This window comes from Drosophila innubila, assembly GCF_004354385.1.
Source record: "Drosophila innubila isolate TH190305 chromosome 2R unlocalized genomic scaffold, UK_Dinn_1.0 1_C_2R, whole genome shotgun sequence".
Lineage (NCBI taxonomy): Eukaryota > Metazoa > Arthropoda > Insecta > Diptera > Drosophilidae > Drosophila > Drosophila innubila.
In genome coordinates, this window is record NW_022995374.1 from 11082191 (window position 1) to 11102767 (window position 20577).

A 20577-nucleotide genomic window follows, 5' to 3' on the forward strand; every position below is an offset into this window, starting at 1 on the left:
CAGGATCCAGAGTGTGAGCGTAAGGCAAAACAAGGAACAGGTGGAGAGGGAGGAGGAGGGAGTGCCAAAGGTAGCTGAAAACAACGGCAAATGGTCAAGTGGAAACCCCTTTGCTGTTGACTGAAGTGGTCAAAAGTGGCGCCGGGGTGCAAATGGCAAAAGCCAAATGATGAAAGTGCTGCTGAAGCTCCTGCTGTTGCCGTTACCGTTACCGTTACCTTTCCCGTTGCTCCCGGTGTTGTTTCTGTGGCTGCTCCTGGTGCTGGTGCTGGTGCTGCTGCTGCCATCGACAAAGTCCTTGTCGACATGGAGCGCGCACATCAAAGGTGCGAGCTGCGCTGCAGGGTTCTAGATTGGGCACTGGACTGAGGATTGCATTGGAGCGGACTGTGGGTGAGAGGGTGACAGGTCCTGGCGCGCCACTTTGCATAAATGACGGGTGGGAGCGAAAATAATAAACTAGGAATACTCACGGACTGCAGCAGGGATCGATGGCTTGACTTGGTCGACGTCGCAACGTCGCTCCTTTCGTGACCTTTATGCCTTTTAATGTGGTTTGCCTGGCAGACACCCCTGCAATTTGCAATTAATCAGCAAACAGGCAAACAGGGGCAACTCCAAGCTGGAGAAACAGATAAATAGACACCCAGACAGACAGCCGGACAGACAGATGACAAACAGTTACTGGTATTCCATGTTTATACGCCTTACTTAAAAGTTAAGTAAAAGGGTATATTGTGTTCGTTGAAATGTATGTAACAGGGAGAAGGAGGCATCTCCGACCCTATTAATGATATATATTCTTGATCAGCATCAACAGCCAAGTCGATAGCCATGTCCGTCTGTCTGTCCGTCTGTCTGTCTGTCTGTCTGTCTGTCTGTCTGTCTGTCTGTCAGTCTGTCGGTCTGTATTAACAAAAGGATCTCAGAGACTATAAGAGGTAGAGCAACCAAATTTGGCACACAGATTTCTATATACCCCAAGCAGATTAAGTTTGTTTTAAATTAAAGCCACTCCCCCCTCCGACCCCGCAAATCGCAAAACGTTTTTAACGTTGTCTATTAGTATTATCTATTATTCCACTGAATCGCATCAAGATCGGACAAGTAGAACGGCAGCTATGGCGATTTAATGTTTTCAAAATAATAAAAGTAATTTTTTTAAAATACTTTTACATATATTGAAATAAGTAACGGGTATCCTATGGTCAGGTCTCGACTATGGCCTTTCCCACTTGTTTTATACTTGTTACTATAGTATGTTGTATACAAGGGTATATGGTATTTGTTGCAGAACCTATAAACTATCAATTTTTTTTGATCAGTTCAAAAAGTCGAGTCGATATTGATGCATTCGTTTGCCTGCCTTTATGGACACTCACTTCTTAGAGACTTAAAGAGCTAGAGTAACCAAATTTAGAGGCACGTACTCCTCTTAATTTTTAAACGACTCTTACAGCCTTCGTAAACAGGAAAACTTGCCACCACTGCTACAGTTTATTATCTTAAACATTTCTCATTGCAACTGTCCAACATCATTTATAACAGTAGTTATGGCTATTTCAAGTCTCTAATCATTAAGAAGATTTAAGACTAAAGTTAATAGATACAATAAATATATAACTAATTTCGATTACGGGTATCTTAAAGTCGGGGACTCGACTATAGCGTTTTTACTTGTTGTTCCTGTTGCAGTTGCTGTTGCATATTTGCAGGCGTGCGGCAGTCGTTGCAAATGTTGCAGGGGCACACATAAATTAACTAGCGACTGTCCTCGCAGCAAAGGGTTAATTTTGTAAAATATTTTAATAGTCGCCACTGCAGTGCCATTTGGCATTTGTCCACCTCCTTCGGTTGGCCTCCTCCTAGAGCCCATTTGGATCAACCCTTGCTGACTGCAGTGTCAGTTTAAGGAACGGGGTTATTCATTTATTTCGCATTTTGCAAGTTTTTAATTTCATTTGTGCATTAGAGTCAATATGAGGAGCTAACTGACTTACAGATAAGCCACGTGTAGCACCACAGAGAGAGAGGGAGAGAAATGGAGAAGGGAAAGCTATAGTCAAGTCATTTGTAATAGTCGTGTATTTGCCATAAAATTTAAATTGAACCCAAGATTCTTTAAAAGGCAACCCAGATAGAAAGATGCAAGACTAAGAATAATTCAAAAAAATAATAAATGACAATTTTATGGAGTGGGATGATGCTTGAGCTGAGTCTTCTTTGGGCAACTTTTACTGTAGGTGTTTGTCTACTTGCCATGTAGGAATAAGTAACAGAATAAGACATCCCATCTGAGAGCTCGGTGCCCTGCACATGTGGTGCTGGTGGTGCTGGTGGTGCCGCGAGATGGAGACTGCCAAAAGGCAAGCCGGGAAAATAAGTCATTAAAATGCGGATTACCCAAAGCGTAGAAGTGGATTTTTGCATGTTATTTGCGCGATGCGTCGCCAGACTCTAGTCTTTGTTGGGCTCGTCGGATTGGGTCGAGGCTCAACTCGGTGACTGACAGGGCGCCCGGGAGGCACACGAACTGTGAATATGTTAAGCTCTTTCTCCATCTCCATCTCCAGCTCCATCTCCTTCTTAGTCCAAGTCTCAGTCACTGTGTGTGTTAGGCCTTTGGATTTGACAGGCAGCCAAGGACTGAAGAGCCAAGCAGCCGAGAGCGAGTGAAATATTTATTAATGATCCTTTTAAGATTTTGCGTGGAACGGCAACATAATTCATTTTGCTCATAAACTGACTGACTCTAAGTGATGGAACACAGCATGAAACAAAACGAATAGTAATATCAAGAGGAGCACCTAGAAAATAAATAGTTTAAGATACATTTTTATGTTCCCAGTAAGGGATGAGGATCAACAATAATTGAGAAAATGCTCCAATCTCAATTTTATCTGTTAAGCTACACGTAAATACCTAAACATCATTTCCTCTATGCAATAAAACATAGCTGAAACATAATCCTTAGTGAACCCAAACATAAATTGTTTGTTGGACACATCAAGCTAAGAAATTCCGACAACTCAGCGCCAACAATCCGAAGAACGCCTTTAAATGCCAATTAATTTAGGCCAGCCGAAAACTGTCAAGTTGTTGGACAGATTCTGCGAATATAATTCCCAGAATATCCCACACGTTCTGGATTATTTTGTGAATTTTTAATATCAAAAATGAAAAACATAAAAAAGAGAAGCCGCCTCCTCTAAGCTCACGGTTTGTTTACGATCTCTTAAGCTTGGTTTATGACACCGCATCGATCGCTTCCAATTTTATTCTGTTTTATTTGCCTCGAAATTAGCAATTAATTTCCAGTGTGTGTGCTCCCATCAAGGAGGCGTGTGTTGGTTTTTTTTATTATTATTGAGCGAGATGCGACGGATCGCGGATCGCGCTGACTCAGCCAAGTTTGTGAATGGACTCAGGTCTACTCAAGTGAACTGAACTGACGTGAGGGCAGCAGCTGGCCGCAAACAATGGGAACTGTCTGCGACTGGAACTGGGTGTGGCTTCATTGCCCAAAACTCAAAACGGAAATTAAAAAGCATCCTCTACACTTTAGAGTGTAAGCATTTGGTCAAAGTCAGGTGCAACAGCGGAAGATCACATTGAAGCAAGACCATATTTCGAGAGTTGCTCAGAAGGACTTTCCATCAAAATGGAACTAAGCTAATGCTTTGTGTTGTGCCTTATTACATTTCTAAGCCAACGGGGGGTTAATCAAAAGATGACAGTTAATTTTAATGCCTGCCAAGCCCCAAGGCAGGCATTTCTGATTCCATTTCCTTTGGAATGGCTTCGCTGGGGCTAATCCCCATTTAGCATGCATATGCGAATGTGTCGCCTTAAAGACGCCATAAATTTTCATTTTCAATATGGGAACAAGGAAATATATTGTGTATACTCGTAAGTTGTGCAAGTGCGTGGAACAACAATACATATGTGAAATGCGTTCAATAAATTCTGCAGTGAAATCCGCAACTGGGACCCAGATCTGTGTTAAAACATTTCCACATAAGCGATTTTTCACGTAAATCAAAAGTTGGCTCGATGAAAATGATGAGAGCAAGTAAGACGAGGGACTGGAATTGGGGGCCTGACTTTAGGATGGTCTGTACTCCAGCCAACTTGAACCATGTGTCGCTGTGTGTCCCGCAAGTTATGAGATTAATTCATTCGCATTTTGCTCGAGTGCAAATTACAAAATTACGCCATTTCCTTTTGACATTTCTCAATTTCTGCTGAATCGTGTGCGACATCGTTGCACTCGGTCGCCAGTCCGTCGGCAATCTCGAGGCAGGCGATAGGCGCTTTTGTTTTTCACATGAATTTAAATTTATAAATATTTGAGCACTATGATAGACGTCGATGAGGGGGGGCGGGTCGCTGGGGGAAAGGGCGAGAGACAGCTGCTCGTCGCGACGAGTCTTGACTGTAGGCGGGTCGCACGCTGTTAGACAAACAGAATCCGTTCTGGCCCAAAACCAGTCGAGAGTCAAGCGACAACAATCACACAGTCCAAGGTAAGACCTACACTGAAAAAAAAGACCAATTTCTATAATCAAAAACATTCATCTTGAATATTTTGTTTATAAAATACGATTTTTTAAGACCAAATTACTAAAACTAAGATTATTAATCTAAAAAATCTTAAATTGTTACGAAAGTATAAATATGATCTATTTCATATAAAACAAATGGTGGCCCCGTGGCGCTCTGGTTAGAGAAACCGCTTTAGTTGTGACAAATTAAGTAAACATTTATAAAAAAACAAAGTTTTTATATTTTGATTTTAATTTTAAGAATATTTATTCTTAAAATAAGAACTTGATCATATTTGAAATGTTCTTAAAACCAAGATGTGCTATCTTTATTTAAAATTTTTTATGTTTTCAACGAATTTTTTATACCAAAAATCGTAGTTCAGAGACCAAAATTTTGACTTTAGAACATTTTTTCCATCAGTGTAGACCCAAACTCAATCCCATTCAGCTCATTCTGCCCATTCAGCCAGCCAGACATTCTCAACTCGAAATGATAAAAATGAATCTTTGATGTCATTTGGGTTTTGTATGAAAATGTGTTTTAATGAAAAAAGGGCAACAACAACAACATCAGACAGTTCAAACTAAAGTCTATGCTGTTGTTAATGAAATTTGCTCAGGTTGCGAGCAGGTCGCTTTATTTGCTAAAAATATTAAAATCATAAATAAATTATTTGGTTTGGTAAATTGCGGGTAAGTTTAAAGATAAACATTGTGATGCTCTTTAATTCTACTCTATCTTTGCTTTCACTCACTGCTTTTAATCATTTCATCAGTTGAAATGTAGTTTCTCTTTAGCTCAGATCAACATCTCTTGAGCTCTTCCAACACCCACAATCATTTGAAAGCAATCATTAAATGATTATTCAATTATTTTCCCCACACTTTTCGTGTTGCATTATTCATTTTGGCCATACCAAAAGCCAAAGCCAAATAGATGCTTCTCTGGCCAACAACAATCCAATTAACGTCAAAATATCGCCACATACTCGTACCACATAGACGTTCTCGTAAGTAGACCCCGAGCGAATGAGAAATCGTTTAATAGGCGCATCAATCAGTTAGGCGTACTCATAAAACACCAGACAACCGAACAACAACACTTGCCACAACAACAACAGCAATGAGTTGAGGAGTTGCTGCACGAATAGAAATAAAACATGGTTGCATAGCACATCGAACAAGCATAGGATGCAACACAGGCAACAGGCACATTCATTTCTTTTGAAGTGCCTGCCTCGCAGCCGCGATTGTGGCAGCAACAACATGTAGCATGTGTATCTTAAAGATGCAGATAAAACCGACAGACAGCCAGATAGAAAGAGCGAGAGAGAGAGAGAGCGAGAGAGGGAGAAACAGTGAGAGGATTCTCCCAGCCTGCACTTAATTGTTAAGACAAATCATACGCTAATGGCCGTAAAGCGAAGTGCGCAATGCGCATCCCAAAGATACGCGAAACGTGGCATGCCACAACACGACACGACACGATAGAGTCGACTCTCCTCACTATTGGTCTATTGGGGCTGTCCCTGATGGAACTCCTCTCGCTCGCAGTGTCTCTAGTGCACACATTAAAAATTAAATAAACAATTTGCTGCAGTTTCAGTGGAAAATGTGTGATTAAATGCGGTTGATGGTTCATGGTTCATGGTTCATGGTTCGCGGTTCGTGGTTGCCGGTTGCAACGCTGCAACGTTGCAACGCGTTGCACGGCCTTTTTATGACCACTTCAAGTAGCTTCCAAGTTTTTCGGAATGTATTTGAAATGCATTTTTGGTTTTGGGCCATCAATTTTATGGCAAACGGATGTGTTATTTATTGGTTCTTAGTAGATGAATTTGGAGGGAATGTTGAGGGCGTCGAGCTGAGATTGTTGCCACATCTATTCAAATTGGCGACTCTTAGCAAATGTTATCTCAAGTAATTTGTATCGATTGCAATTTGGGCAAATCATTTCGTCAATCGATCGCTAATTGGCGCATCGAATTCAGTCTCCAAAGAAGGTCAATTTCAAATTGTAGCTGCAGGATACGAGTTCCCATCTTTATCTGCATTTTTATCTGTATCTGTAGCTCGACCACAATTCTAGCCAAATCAAAGTTAATGCAAGTGCCAATTGCCATGCTCGACTGTCAATCAGGGCGAATACTGTAACCCGTTTTTATACGAGTACTCGTATGTCTTTTGGCTCAGGTCTCAAGTCGTAACTCTTCGAAATTTGTTTCCGCTTTTACGCTCATGCCAGAGACACATTGCATCTGTCTCTCTCTCTCTATCTCTCTTTCTCACTCTGTTGCAGGGATGTGCGTTACCAATTTTCAAGTTGGGCATTTTGGGGCACAGCGCCCTTTGCAGCAATTACGAAACCACACAACAATCGTTCAATTGCAAAATAAAAGCGACTTAAAAATAGACAAGACAACTGACAGAACCCACAAGGAACCAAGGAAAAGGAATTGTCGGCTTCTGCTGTTCCTGTTCCTCTTGTTGCTGTTGTTGTTGTTGCTGTTGCTTCAATTTCGAGACAATCGCAAATTGACAATCAAAGTCTTCAAAGACAGTGGAAACTGCTGCGGCATCACAGCCGAGAAACAAGCAAATCGAAACAGCCAAAAGAGCCAAAAACAGCCAACATGGCATCTTTTCGAATCTTTTTTATCTCCACATACATGTGTATGTGCGAGTGTGTGTGTGTGTGTGTGTGAGTGTCTGCGACGCAAAAGCATTTGATTTAAATTGAGTTTGTGAAAATTTTCGTTGATTTGATTGAAGCAACTAAACTTGCACCAAGCAAAGCCAACTACAACTCTTTGCAGCAACAACAACGACAACAATCACATTCGTGGGTGTTGTAAGCAGCGACTGAGTGAGTATGTGAGTGTGTGAGTGTGTGTGTGAGTGAGTGTGCGAGTGTTCGAGTAGTTGCCGCTGTCGTGGGCGAGTTAGCGGTCTGCCTCTAAAGTGCATGAGAAAACTACAATATGTGTACGAACAATTTCTTTATACAAACGAGATACTTTCTTTGATTTTCTAGCATCCTTAAATCTTTAAGGTCAAGAAGATGATCGGCGAAACGATTACTTATTATCATTATCTTCTATTGCATATTTTAATAATACCAGACCCTCCGATTTTAGAGGCATTAAAACTTAACAGGAACATTTATCTCATTTTTTGAAACAATCTTAGTATTTTTTTAACAGAAGGTTTAAATTTAAGCTATGGTTACCTTTATCTATTGTTTGTTCAATTTATAAAATGTATTATATTCGTACATTTATTATATTCGTTCATAAATCTGGCTCGACAGTGGGATACCCTGAGCCCAGGTACTCTTTTATAAAAGTTGCTTTTCGACCAATTGTTCCTATGGCAGCTATATGCTATATGGAACTGACTTAAACCAAAGTTGGTCAGAATGTACAAAACAAACATTAATGCATATTCTATCAGTTGGGTTAAGATATCTCCAAAAACAAACAACCTCTTCATACTTAATTTTCGATTGAGCGTCTCTATTGCAGCTATATGGTATAGTAAGCCAATTTGAACAGAATATGGTCAGGATGTATAATACCAGCCGAGATGCATATTCTATCAGTTTGGTTCTGATATGGCAGATGCATGATATAGTGGTCTTATTCAAAAATAAAAACAAACTTGATCTGCCTTTGGTATCCAGGAACCTACATACAAAGTGTAAAGTCTCTAGCTCTTATGGTTTCTGAGATCGACGCGTTCAAACAGACGGGCGGACGGACGGACGGACAGACAGACAGACAGACAGACGGACATGGCTCAATCGACTCGGCTGTTGATCCTGATCAAAAATACATATACTTTTGAGGGTCTGCCACGCCCCCTTCTGCCTGTTACATACATTCTGCCAAACACAATATACCCATTTTTGCCCATTTTCAATGGGCTCAGGGTATAATAAAACAAACAAAAAATTAATACGTTTGTTTTCATAGAACAAATATTACTTCAAGAAAATTACCTAAAGGGTTTCATCTTGGCTAATTCTGTATATATGTTATACAAATTATCTTATAATAATGTCTTTTGTTAAAGGTCAATACAATAATTTGTCAATTTTTTTTTTAGATATTTCGACTATTTTAATGTACTAATTGTACTGGCTTTGTTTCTGGACACTTGCGATGTTCTCTTGCGATTCACAAATCACGACACAATCAACTAGCACTTTTTTTGCTTTCAACTCAATTTAGCCAGATATCTTGGCCCACAAATCTGTTGGCCAACTCAAGCGTAGTTGGCTTTTTCTAATTGCCTGGCGAAAGACATTAAAGTGTTCGCCACTCGCTCTAATCTCTAATGCTCCTGGCACTCGTAAACATTTTTATTTTACCAAGATGCTGCCGTCTATCTTCAGTCCCAATTTAGACCTTGGCTCTCGCCGGGTGGGCGAGAGAGTGGAGAGTGTGAGAGCTGGAGTGTCGTCAGTTGTATGTATGTACAGCAATTTTGTCACCTCTATGCGCCACATCATTATTATCATCACTTTATTGTTCCAGCCTCATAGCTAGAGCTAAAGTTGAAGCTGCAGCCTGTGGCAATGTGGCACCCACATGCCCCGCCGGAGTCAAACGATGCGGCGAGTGGCTCATTAAGTCGTAAAATCGTTTTAATCGCCGGCGTCACCATCGAGATCCTCTTGCGAATCCATAAAGAGTTAATAAAAAACACAAAATCACGGCGGTCTCTCAGACAAAAGCCAGAAAGACAAGACCGGCAACGTTATAAAAATGAGAAAATTTATATGCCTAACTTGTACTTTGGTATATTGAAACCACAATCTCAGTCTGTCCCTCGACTGCCGTCACTGCTCTGGTTTTTATTTTTAATGCCCACAATGCTTCATTACTCATACCGAAAGCGGTGGTGGAAAGGGGGGAAACACACACCAACTTGTTGTCCCTGAGCTGTGTGTAATATAAAATGTCTCATTATCATTTGTCGGTTTGTTTGCTCTTGTGTCTTGACTGTCAGCTGGGCAGATCTGGGCAAGTGCTCGGATAACTAGATTTGGCTAATTGGGACTGTGATTGTGGCGGATGTACTTACAACCATTGAAAGTTTTCGAACACACAGACATATAGAAAAGAAGAGGTACGACAAATCTGTGGCCCGATAACCCCCATTCAGCATTTACCAGAAGAGTTATGTTTAACATATATCGCGGCTTTTAATAGCCATTGATTGTCGATGTTAACATTAAGTCGACTTGTAGACAACTCAAAGACTACAACAGAAATCCATTTAAAGTCAACGAAATCGAAAGACAACGCCTCCAACAACTCCCCGCTCTTCCCATTCCGCGATCCCCTTCGCTAAAGCTCACAATTCCGGAATGCACCTCAAACTATGGAAAACAAGAAAGTTAAAAAATACGTTGGAAGCTGGATCTCTTCTTCCTCACTCACTCCTCATCCATTGTCCAGCCTCTCTCGCAGCTCTCGTTGCTTTCAGTTGTTTCAGTTTTCGATTTCTGTCGTCGCTTGTTGTCTGAATTTTTTCTCTGTTTATATATAAATTATTGCGACACGAGTTCATTTCGCAAAGACAGACAACATTTAGTGGACGTTCGTGGTGTCCGGTCCTTTGACACGCCCCTCGCATCCAAAAGGAGGCGCTGGCGATCTTGAACTTTTGCCATACGCCGGTTCATTTATGTTGAATTATGTCGTGGAATTTTTCTCCGCCTTGTTGTCATTTCACCTCCATTTATATAGACAGTCACAATGCGCTTTGCATATCCACAATCACAGTTGGGATTTAGACCCGGTCTCAAAGGTGTCCCTGCGGGCTCCCCGCCACCTTCTCCCCTCCCCATCCCTTTTCAGTCATCGGCCTCTCTTGGCTGTGCGTGTATTTCGGCAGCCGTCTGGCATTGTTTGTGCTCTTGTCTGAGCCGTGCCAGGGACGGGATGTCTAGACTTTTTTGGCAACCATGTCAAGGATTTCAATCGTCCAAAAATGTAATTTTTATTGTTTCTGTACATTTGGGAGCCATTGAAGTTGTCGCAAACTCGTGCAGTTATTTGGCAATCAACGGAAAAGGACTGAAGACTGAGATTAGGTAGTATTAAATTTCCTATATGTATTTCGAAAACTAGTATTAGGAACACCAAAGTCGTAAAAAAAATTATGAATTTTAAAATTACTTGTAGACTACTCGTATTTACACATGAATTAATCCAATACGATAATAACACCGAAAGCATCTCTAAATAAATTTAATTTTTATACATTTCTTCTTAAAAAAAAAGGGAGATTATGTATTACTAAATTTATTTGAAGAAATATCTTTTCCAGCAATAAAAAAAATGATTAAAATGAAAAGAAAACACTATAATTTCGACAATAAAGCTTTTTAAGGACTAAATAAGTTTTATTATACTTTTTTAAGAGTAAAAAGAAAACATGGATAGACCAGGGATAAGTTATATAAAAAACGCAAGACAAAGAACTACATAAATCCTCTTTAACGTAAGTTAATCGTTGTAAAATTTTCCGTTTCAGTTCGCAGATTTTTTCATTTAGCTTGATGCAGCGAAATTTGATTTCACTGAAAACGTAAAGTGTATGAAACCCTTTTCCACTTCACATAGAGCTACCCAAACGCCCGCAAATTGCGAAAAGCCTTCTGTTCGTCTTTATTAACAAAAGGATTTTAGAGACTAAAAGAGATATAGTAACCAAATTTGGCACACCGATTTCTATAGACCCTTCTCAGATCAAGTTTGTTTCAAATTTAAGCCACGCCTTCTTCCGCCCTTATAAATCTCAAAATACCAACACACCCACAATTTTTAAGATAATAAAGTTTTTATGGTAATTATTGTTTTTTTTTAGCTATATTATCTAACCACTGAATCGCATCAAGATCTGACAAGTAGGACGGCAATTATGACGATTTAATGTTTTCAAAGTAATACAAGTAATATCTTTAAAGTTTAAGTATTTATATTGAAATAAGTAATGGGTATCCTATGATCGGGATCTGTTTTATTTTTCTAGTGGGTTTTTTAAATCTATTTTTAAATTATTTCCTTACAAAAATATTCGGATTTTTTGTGTGGTACCATATCAAGTATTGAGTATAGTTTATAAGTTCAGTACCAGTTTACTCTGTTTAATAAAACTTTATAAAACCTGCACTCACATTGCCCATCTCGATCAGCTCGACCCAGCTACGCAATCAGCTTTTAGTCCCCGCAACCCACACAGTCAACCCTCCTTTGTTTCCTCCCATTCAACTGGCGGAAAGCGTTGGGCAAAGCAAATTTGATAGCAAGTGCAGGCTGTGATTTGAGGCAGACTGAGGTGGCTTAGGTGCACCATGTTGCACGGTCATAGACATAGCAACAACGGCAACAGCTACGGCAGATTCGCCGCCAATAAAGATCTCATCAAGTGCAACATGCATCGTGCGTCTTTTCCTCGTTCCTCGTTCCTCTTCATCCATCCTTCTCCTTGAAACCTGGCGATTTACCTGAGCCTCTTTTGGGTTATTTGTGTAAACTTGTGGCTGGTCTTTTGGCTTTATCTGTGGCCTTTAATTTATTAATATTCTCATGCACTTCCCACTCGCTTTGGCCGCTCTTTCTCTCTCTCTCTCTCTGTCTTTCTCTCTCTCTTTCTCTCGCTTTGTGTATAAATTTTTCAATTTGCGATCTTTGAACTGTAGACAATGAATTCTTTATAGCTTAACCTTGTCTACTCCGACTACTTCGACTACTTCTACTTCAACTGCACTCGGACAGCGGCGAAACACTTCAACGATGCTTGGATTCTTCTTCCTCATGTGGTTAGCCATTCTTCTTCCCCTCTCTTCTGCATTTTATGGCATTCTCGCTGAAGGTGAATGGGCATAGGCCGAGATGAGTCGCCTCCAGTCACATCTGCATCCATGAGTTTTCCCGTTCTATGTATGTGGAGAGTGTGTTGGAATCTTGTGATCGCAGTGCGTTTATAAATAGCCTGGTGCCACAGATTTTTCTTCAATTTTTCATGTTCAATTTCCTGTACTTTTTAACGGCACTTGTTGGGAAAGTTTAAGCGAATAATTATTTATTTTCACAAATGTGAATGTGAAATGTAAAATGTGAATTTGTTTTATGGAAATCTCAGCCGTCAAATACTTCCACCTCCGCTGAAGCGTCTCAGATACTCACAGCGACCTATTTCACACTGCAGGCTTATTGAAATGAAATCCGATAACAGTTGTGGCACAGACAAATGCCAAACACGAATTTGGCCAAAAAACAAATTGAAAAAAAGTAACTGAATGATAATGAACTTCTGTGAGTGCCACAGAAATAAAATTTAATGTCCCCTCAACACGAGAAACCAAAGAAAAAAGAGATTTTTGATGAACTTCGAAATCTTCCCATAGCATTGAGCTGGCGGTCAAAACGATCACGAGGAGAGCAGAGCAGAGAACAAAGAGCAGGCCACAAAAATTGAAGACATCGAATATCAGCAGCTCGAATTTATTGATCATGATTACGGCAACTATTGACGCCGCACAAGTCGTGGAACAGAGAAGGAGCCAAAATGAAGATGCCCCCACGATTGGCAAGTGCAGGCAATGGAACATTGTCAGTTTGGAGTGGGTAGCCACAGGGCAATGGTATCCAGAGTGGAGCTACCATTGCACTACCTGTTACAGATACTCTGCAGCTGAAGAGAGTGTAGGCAAACCGGTGGTTCCCCTGATCGGGCTCGTATCTTGTCGAAGTAATTCATACAATTTAAGTCGTATGGGTGGTGAAGTCCTCCTCAAAAGTATCTGTGTCTTTGTGGCCTCCGCCTGTGCCGTTGAATTGAAATCGGAAATTCATAAATAAACTTTGCCTTTTATTGATAAATCAAAGTGAAGTGCAGCATTGCACAGCAGCAGGGGGCTTAGGGTGCAGTTGGGATTGTGATTGCGATTGTGGTTGAGGTTGAGGTTGAGATTGAGGTTGCAGTTCCCCCAGCCCATGTGGCATGTGGCATGTGGCACATGTCGACTGGTTGAAGGACCGACATTTGTATAGGTTTCCTTACAGCTCCCTCAGTATGTTATGAAACTGTCTGTATTTGTGAATTTGCATATGAAAAAGCAAAAGACAAAATCGATTGTTGCAAAGAATGGCACAAGAAGTTAGAGTAATTCCTAACAAAAGAATTGCGTTTAAAAGTTCAAGTACAGTAAAGAATATGGAATAAGATACTCTTACACTTTACTGACAATTAATTGGCGGTGACTCTTTAAGCCAAGTGCGAGTATCAGATGACTCACAGTTTCGTCATTTACCACAAAAACGGCAATCATAACCACATCAAAAGCTCTTCGATTTACGACTTTTTCTCTTAACAGAGTCGACAGAGTTAAACAAAAAACTACATCCAAATATTTACATTCGACGATAAAAAGCCAATTTAAGCCATTCGGCATTTGATGGCTTATTAGACGCCACAAGAAGACAAATCGAACAAAAGCGGCTTTTGTAATATTTTCATTTGAATTTGTTGAACGATTTTTTAATTCCAATCATAAAGTTGCCTCGTCGTGTTGACTGCATTCGAGCGAAATGATATTGTTTATGGTTTGATTCCCCCAAGCAGTCATCAAATGTCCGCAAATGACATCAAAACGTCTATAATGAAGTGAACTATTCGGAACTATTAGAAACTTAAACACTTTCAAGCGTTAGGGATTTAGGGATAGTTGTGACTCGCTTTAAGCCTTTAAAAAAGTGACAGCTTTTCTTGGCACTGGTGTTAAATGTTATGTTAATTTTCAGCTAGCGGGTTTTTCAAAATCAATCAAATGGCTGAAAAGCTGCTTTAAAGCATTATTGAGGCGCGAAGTTGTGTAATCTGAGAGGGCTTAAATAAGTTGCTTTTTCCTATTGCATAAGCAGGAAGTTCATAAAATCGTCTTACAAAAATGAAAGTGAAGGAATTTGTGAAGCGATGTGAACTATGTGAAAAAGGCCAAGTCGCTTAAACTCTTAAAGATCGTTTCAGAATCAACTCACTCTAAATGCCGTTCTCAGTAATCAGTAATCACATTAGCCGCGATGTCAAGGTTTAAAGCACATCCCGAGTATCTGTAGCTGTATTTGTATCTGTACACTCAGAAAAATATGACACCCTACAATAGGTACGACTGTACTTGAATTTAAACCGTTTTGTATCTTAAAGTTTTAAGATTGATGTGTAATAAAAATTTTAAATTAAGCTTAAATCGATTTAAAATTTGAATTCTGACTGACTATTCCTATTGCAACTATCTAAAAAAACAATCCGATTATAGCCAAACTAAGTCAGAATATATAAGACCATGGCAAATATAAAATCTGTGAGTCTCGTTCAAATACCTCCTAAAACAACAACATTATTTATACTAAACCAGCTCAAAATTATTTTGTACTTAAAGTAGTATTTTACAGAATTGAATTGAACTTAGGATAAGAATGTATTTTACTAGAAACAAGTACATTTTGGGATATGCTCAAGACGTTTTTTCACTGCCGCACATAATAATTCTTAACAGGTTCTACACAGAGAAAAAAAGCCATACTAAAATGAAGTTCGAATGAACTCGAATTAAGTATTTTCAATATTTAAAGTTTATACTTAATATAAGTAAGAAATACTGAGAATAAGTTGAAAAATTCCTTAACCAAGTACAAACCTTCTTCATATAAGAACAAAGAGTCTTGAATCAAGTAAAACTCTTAAATTACTAGAAATAAGTATGAAAATTCTTTATGTAAGATCGGGACTCCGGCTCGACACTCAGATCAAGTTTGTCAAATCTAGAATTGGGTTCATTAATTCTTACATAATTTTTGTGTTCGCTTGCTTAGAATTCTCAATTGGTTTTAGCTTGCCAGCAATGAGGAGTAGTTTGTCGGACACTCAGAACTTAACAGACAGAATATTTTATGTTATTAGTCTTCACTTGCTTTCACACTAACTGAAAGCTTATAGCACCCACGCTTATGATATTGATAATTTACTCAGGTAGCGTCACGTAATACCTATTTCAAGAAAATTTCATACATACATTTCAATCAAGTGTTCACGATTTTGATTCAAGTTAGCAGTGTACTTCAATCAAGTATTATATTCAAGTTTGAACATATTTTTCTACTTAGTTTCAGAATTAAAAGGAATTGAATCAAGTTTGAACTGTACTCAAATCAAGAACGATTTAAAGTTTAAAAATATCAAAATACTTAAATTTCTTTCTTAAAATATCGTACTTGAGTTGAGATCGAAATCCTCGACTTCAGTATTCCCATTCTTAGTGAGAAATCAAGTTCGAAAAGTGGCGTTTTAAGTACGAAATATATGATTTTTTCCCTCTGTGTAGCGAAGCAAAAATGACGTTAAGCTTGGATCACTGTTAATATCAGCACCTATTCCAAAGTAGAAGTGTCGCTAACCAACAACATATACAATTATTAAATGGTATTTAATTTAGTGATTTTGCTTAGGTTTAGTGAAATTAAATACGACAATGTTTTGTACAAGAAACAAGTAAATTTTGGGATAAGTTTAAGATTTTGTCTACTTAAGCTAGTATGCTTTCCAAAACGTACTTAATGTATACCATAAAAATCTCATTTTAAGATTTGCGAACTTGGGAAACCCGAACCTGAAATTAGATTTTTGTTGTCAGTTTTAGAAGTTCCGAACTTAGACTGTACTTGTACTTGAGTATCCCCTGTTTAAGTACGAAAATACTTGATTTTTCTCTCAGTGTATTGGTATTCGCAGCACAGCACACCGCATCAACGTAGCCATAGCTAAAGCGGACATGTCAGTGTCACACAGTCATATCCATAGCGTTTCATTTCGCATTGCAGTTGCTCTTGTTGTTTGGCTAATGAATACCGCAGACAGTTATCTCCCGATTCCCCGTCCCTTCCCGCTACCTGCCCAGCAGTTGCCCAGCCATTGGCCTTTGGCAATTGGATTGTGGCCAGGCTGGCAAGACAGCTTTATGGTCTCAAGTTTTGAGCGCGACAACTGCGCAATGCGAAAAATCCCAACACCTACACTAAGTCGGACTCGGAGTTGGAGTTGGAGTCAAAGTCTTAGAGCTTTGAAGCTATGAAGAACACGTCCAAAAACAAAAGTCAGCGTATAATGAGATTAAAACTTGAACTTTGCAAGCCAAAAAGTTTCGACAGCCAAGCAGCAGGTAAATCATTTTACGCACCCGCAACGTGGAATGAACTTGAAAAACTTTTGCAATATGGCAGTTCAGTTCGGTTCGGTTCGGTTCGGTTCAGTTCTACTGCGGTTTATGGTGCTGAAGACAGAGTTGGAGGTGCTCTGACTTATGTTGTCGCTGTCGTTGTCGTCGCCAGTTTGCATTCATTTCTCATTATCGACATTCAATAAAAATGCAAGAAAAGTTTGCGTTTTAAAAGGTATTTTTAATATTTGGCATTTTGCCATTAGACGAACCAAAAATTTGTTTTGGCTTCAACATCCACTACGACTTTGGCTAACTTACAGCAGACACCATAAATATAACAAATCGAATCGAGTCGAGTCGCCTCCGGATCACGCACCCACGTAGAGCTCGACGCGCCCAGTCATGGCTTGTTCACATCCACAACTACAACTACAACCACATCCACATCCACATCTATGTCCATGTTTATGACGATGTCCGTGTCGATGGAGGAGAAAGGTGAGCAAGGAGGATGCCTAACCAAGCATGCCCAATAAAACGTCGCCTTTGTATTTGTTTTGATTGTTTATTACTGCGGTAAATCGACTCTTTTCAAAGCGAAAATAGAAAAACAAAGCCAGAGTCAACGACAGCAACAGCAACAGCTAAAATGAAAATGGAAATGGAAATGGAAATGATAATAGAAAAACCATGACGAGCGGAGAAATGCTCTAGAAAATCTAAACCTTCTTAGCTTAGTGTGTGAAAAGATATTTCAAATTTTTTTAAAACATTATTTATTATTATGAGTTCGCAACATGCTAAGGCATTATCCGATTTTTAACATATTTAATACCGTTTTTATGTAAATTAACAGAATCTTATAATATTTTATATTAGCTCACTTAACCGCAGCAAGATCGGACAAGTAGAAGGGCAGTAATAGCTAACCAAAGTTATTAATAATTAATTCAATACAATCACCTAAAAGTATGCAGTAGTTTTCAATAGATAGTTATTTAATTTAATTTATTTCAATTTGGTTTCCTAGCGCTACAAGCTGGTGCTTATATAAATAAATAAATAATATAAATAATAATAAATATAAAGTACTTTAATACGAGTATATATTAAAATAAGTAACGGGTATCCCATGGTCGGGATCTCGACTATAGCCTTTTCCACTTGTTTTAAAATCGATTGTGCAGTGTAGAAATCGAACTAGAAAGCCACGGGACCTCACCTCACAATTCTTAGATTGTTCAGTGATCAACGATCTTATACTGACACCATTTTGAGTCCAGTTATAACATTTTGCAAAATTTTAGATAACTTATGCTGTTTTCAAATTTGTGGCATTTTAATTTAATAATCATCGTTCGTCTTTAAAATTAATCGACTTGAATCGAAAACAAAACTTGTAAACTTTTTTTAAGGTTCATCAAAGTGAAAACGGGACTAAACTTACCTCACATATAATAAGTCAGAAGTATCTTTAATTTCTACGATTGTTCCTTGATCAACGATCTTATACACACAACACTTTGATCCCAATTAGATTTATAATTTTGTGATATTTCAGGTAACGAAAACTGTTTTAAAATTTGTGAGATTTTAATTTTTTAATCGCCGATCATTGATCGAAATTGACCAACTTGAATCGAAACTGAAATTCAAAAACTGTTTTTAAGTTTCATCAAACTGATAACTGGAATAAATTTTAGGATTCTTACAACTCTCAGCTTAATTGTTGGTTGCATAACTCCTGAGAAATCTGTAATACTCGTTCTGATAGGGTATAATGGGTATCTACAGTCAGTCTTAGATATGTCTGTACGCGTATATGGTAATCAAATTTGTTCAAAAGCGCGCTCGTGTGGGCCACAGCCCAACCGAGACATGTCTAGACCCCGTTCCCCTGCCTCCCGTGTTGCCCATCTCATGTCCCCTCTCATGTCCCCTATCATTTCCTTCTCGTGTTACAGCGACCACGACTCACTTTCTTTAAGCCTTTGTTTTAGTCACAAATTGACAGTATTGAGACCTGGGACTGCATCAAAAACTAACGCACAACTCAATGGATGGGAAATGTAGGTTGGAGGTTGGAGGATGGAGAATTGTCGATGCGGATACTCCATTTGACTGTTAGCAGGATTGCTTTTTGATTGACATTTAACACTGACCATTTGGCATGTGGAACGACTGCTGATTGAGACTACTTGTATATTGTTACCTGCCACAACAGACAAACAATGTCATTAAATCTAATAGACATCTTGAATATTACATCTATGTAAGACTTGTATAATAATGGCCATAATTAGATAAAATCATAAATGTGTGCTCATATTTCAGTTTTGAAGTGTACGGAATGTGCAATAAATTCATTAAATATTAACTTGCCACATCACAAATTGCTGCCAAGCCAATTACGTGTCAATTCAAGACGTTGCTGCTCAAAATATTGATGCTTTAAATAAAGAAATTAATTTAATAAAATAAGAAATTTAAATTTCATTTTGACGTGACAAATACAAATGTAGAAATGTTTAGAAATAATGAAGTCAATATGGAACAAAAGCTACTCAAATAAATTCCATTAAATCCGCTTATTTTATAAGTTCTTTGCAATTTCTCATTAAGAGCTTTTATGTCTTATTGCGTAAATAAAAATAAATTAACTACAACCTATTGACTAGAATTCAATTATAAAAGGTATTTTAATGCAATTTCATTGCTTTTTTTAACACAGGTATATTGTTATTATGTAATGGGAAAATTGCACCTGCTACCTTTAAGGTCTATTGTACCCCCTTCTGAGCCTATAGCTCTTCCATCAGCACTGTCTCCTGTACGTATTCGAGGATTTTAATAGGGTTGGAAGACATGTTTCCCTAAGATACTTCGTCTGCGTCTAGCCAGGGCTGCGCACTCTGCAATGACATGTGTTGAGGATTCCTCTTCGATGTCACAGCAGCGGCATATTCCGTTACTTACCATACCTATTTTGTGTAGGTGACTTCTCAGTCTACAATGCCCGGTCAGCAGAATCTATTCCTCCCCATGGGAATCAGTTGCTCGAAACGCATCTGATTATAGTTGCCTATAAGACATCTCGCTTGTCGAAGACCCATGGTTTGCTCCCACTCTGACTGTCTTAGGTGGTTTTATCTTTTTTGAGATGTTCCCGCAATGTGTGTCTGCCTATTACACAGAACGGCTCAGAACCTAAAGGGGATTATTGGATCCCATTCTCGCCAACTTGTCAGCGGCTTCATTTCCTGCAATATCAGTATGTCCCGGGATCCACCTGAGGGGCAGCCTGTTCAGTGATCCCAGTATATACACTTACTTCAAAGAACCAACTTACTTAGGGTTATCACTGCGGACGGCAGCTCGCGCTAGTGACGTAAGCAGCACGAAGCGTGCAAAAGGCGACTAGCAATATACACAGCTAATATGGCCGACTAGTTCGAATTATTTACCGATCGATAGGTTTATTCTTAACTAACCAAATGGCATACTATAACATCTGCTAACTCACCTGGTTCATGAGATAAGAGATAATTTAAATGATTGCAGCTAGTAGGGCTGTTGGAGGCTTTCGGTAACTTTTTTTTTTTAAATAACTGATCAAAAGATAATGAAATTTGAAATTTTTTAATGAACTTCTTAAAATGAAATAAAAAGTCAGTTTGTTTGTGTGTGTTTGTTTGTTTGTATCAAAGCGCTAAAAAAGCTTATATTTTATGATAAAGATTAATTTCTCTTCGAAAATCTAGAAATCTTGGAAAAAACCTCTAGTTTAGCGGGAAAACG

At 38.8% G+C, this 20577-nt stretch overlaps 1 long non-coding RNA gene across 1 annotated transcript; it reads right to left on the reverse strand.

The window, feature by feature from the left end:
- Positions 1 to 16996: 16996 nt before the first annotated feature.
- LOC117785736 lies at positions 16997 to 18304 on the reverse strand. Its single transcript, XR_004617526.1, has 2 exons — positions 18227 to 18304; positions 16997 to 17423 (listed from the first exon to the last, which is right to left on the reverse strand). It is a non-coding gene; the product is annotated as an uncharacterized LOC117785736 (long non-coding RNA).
- Positions 18305 to 20577: the final 2273 nt, after the last annotated feature.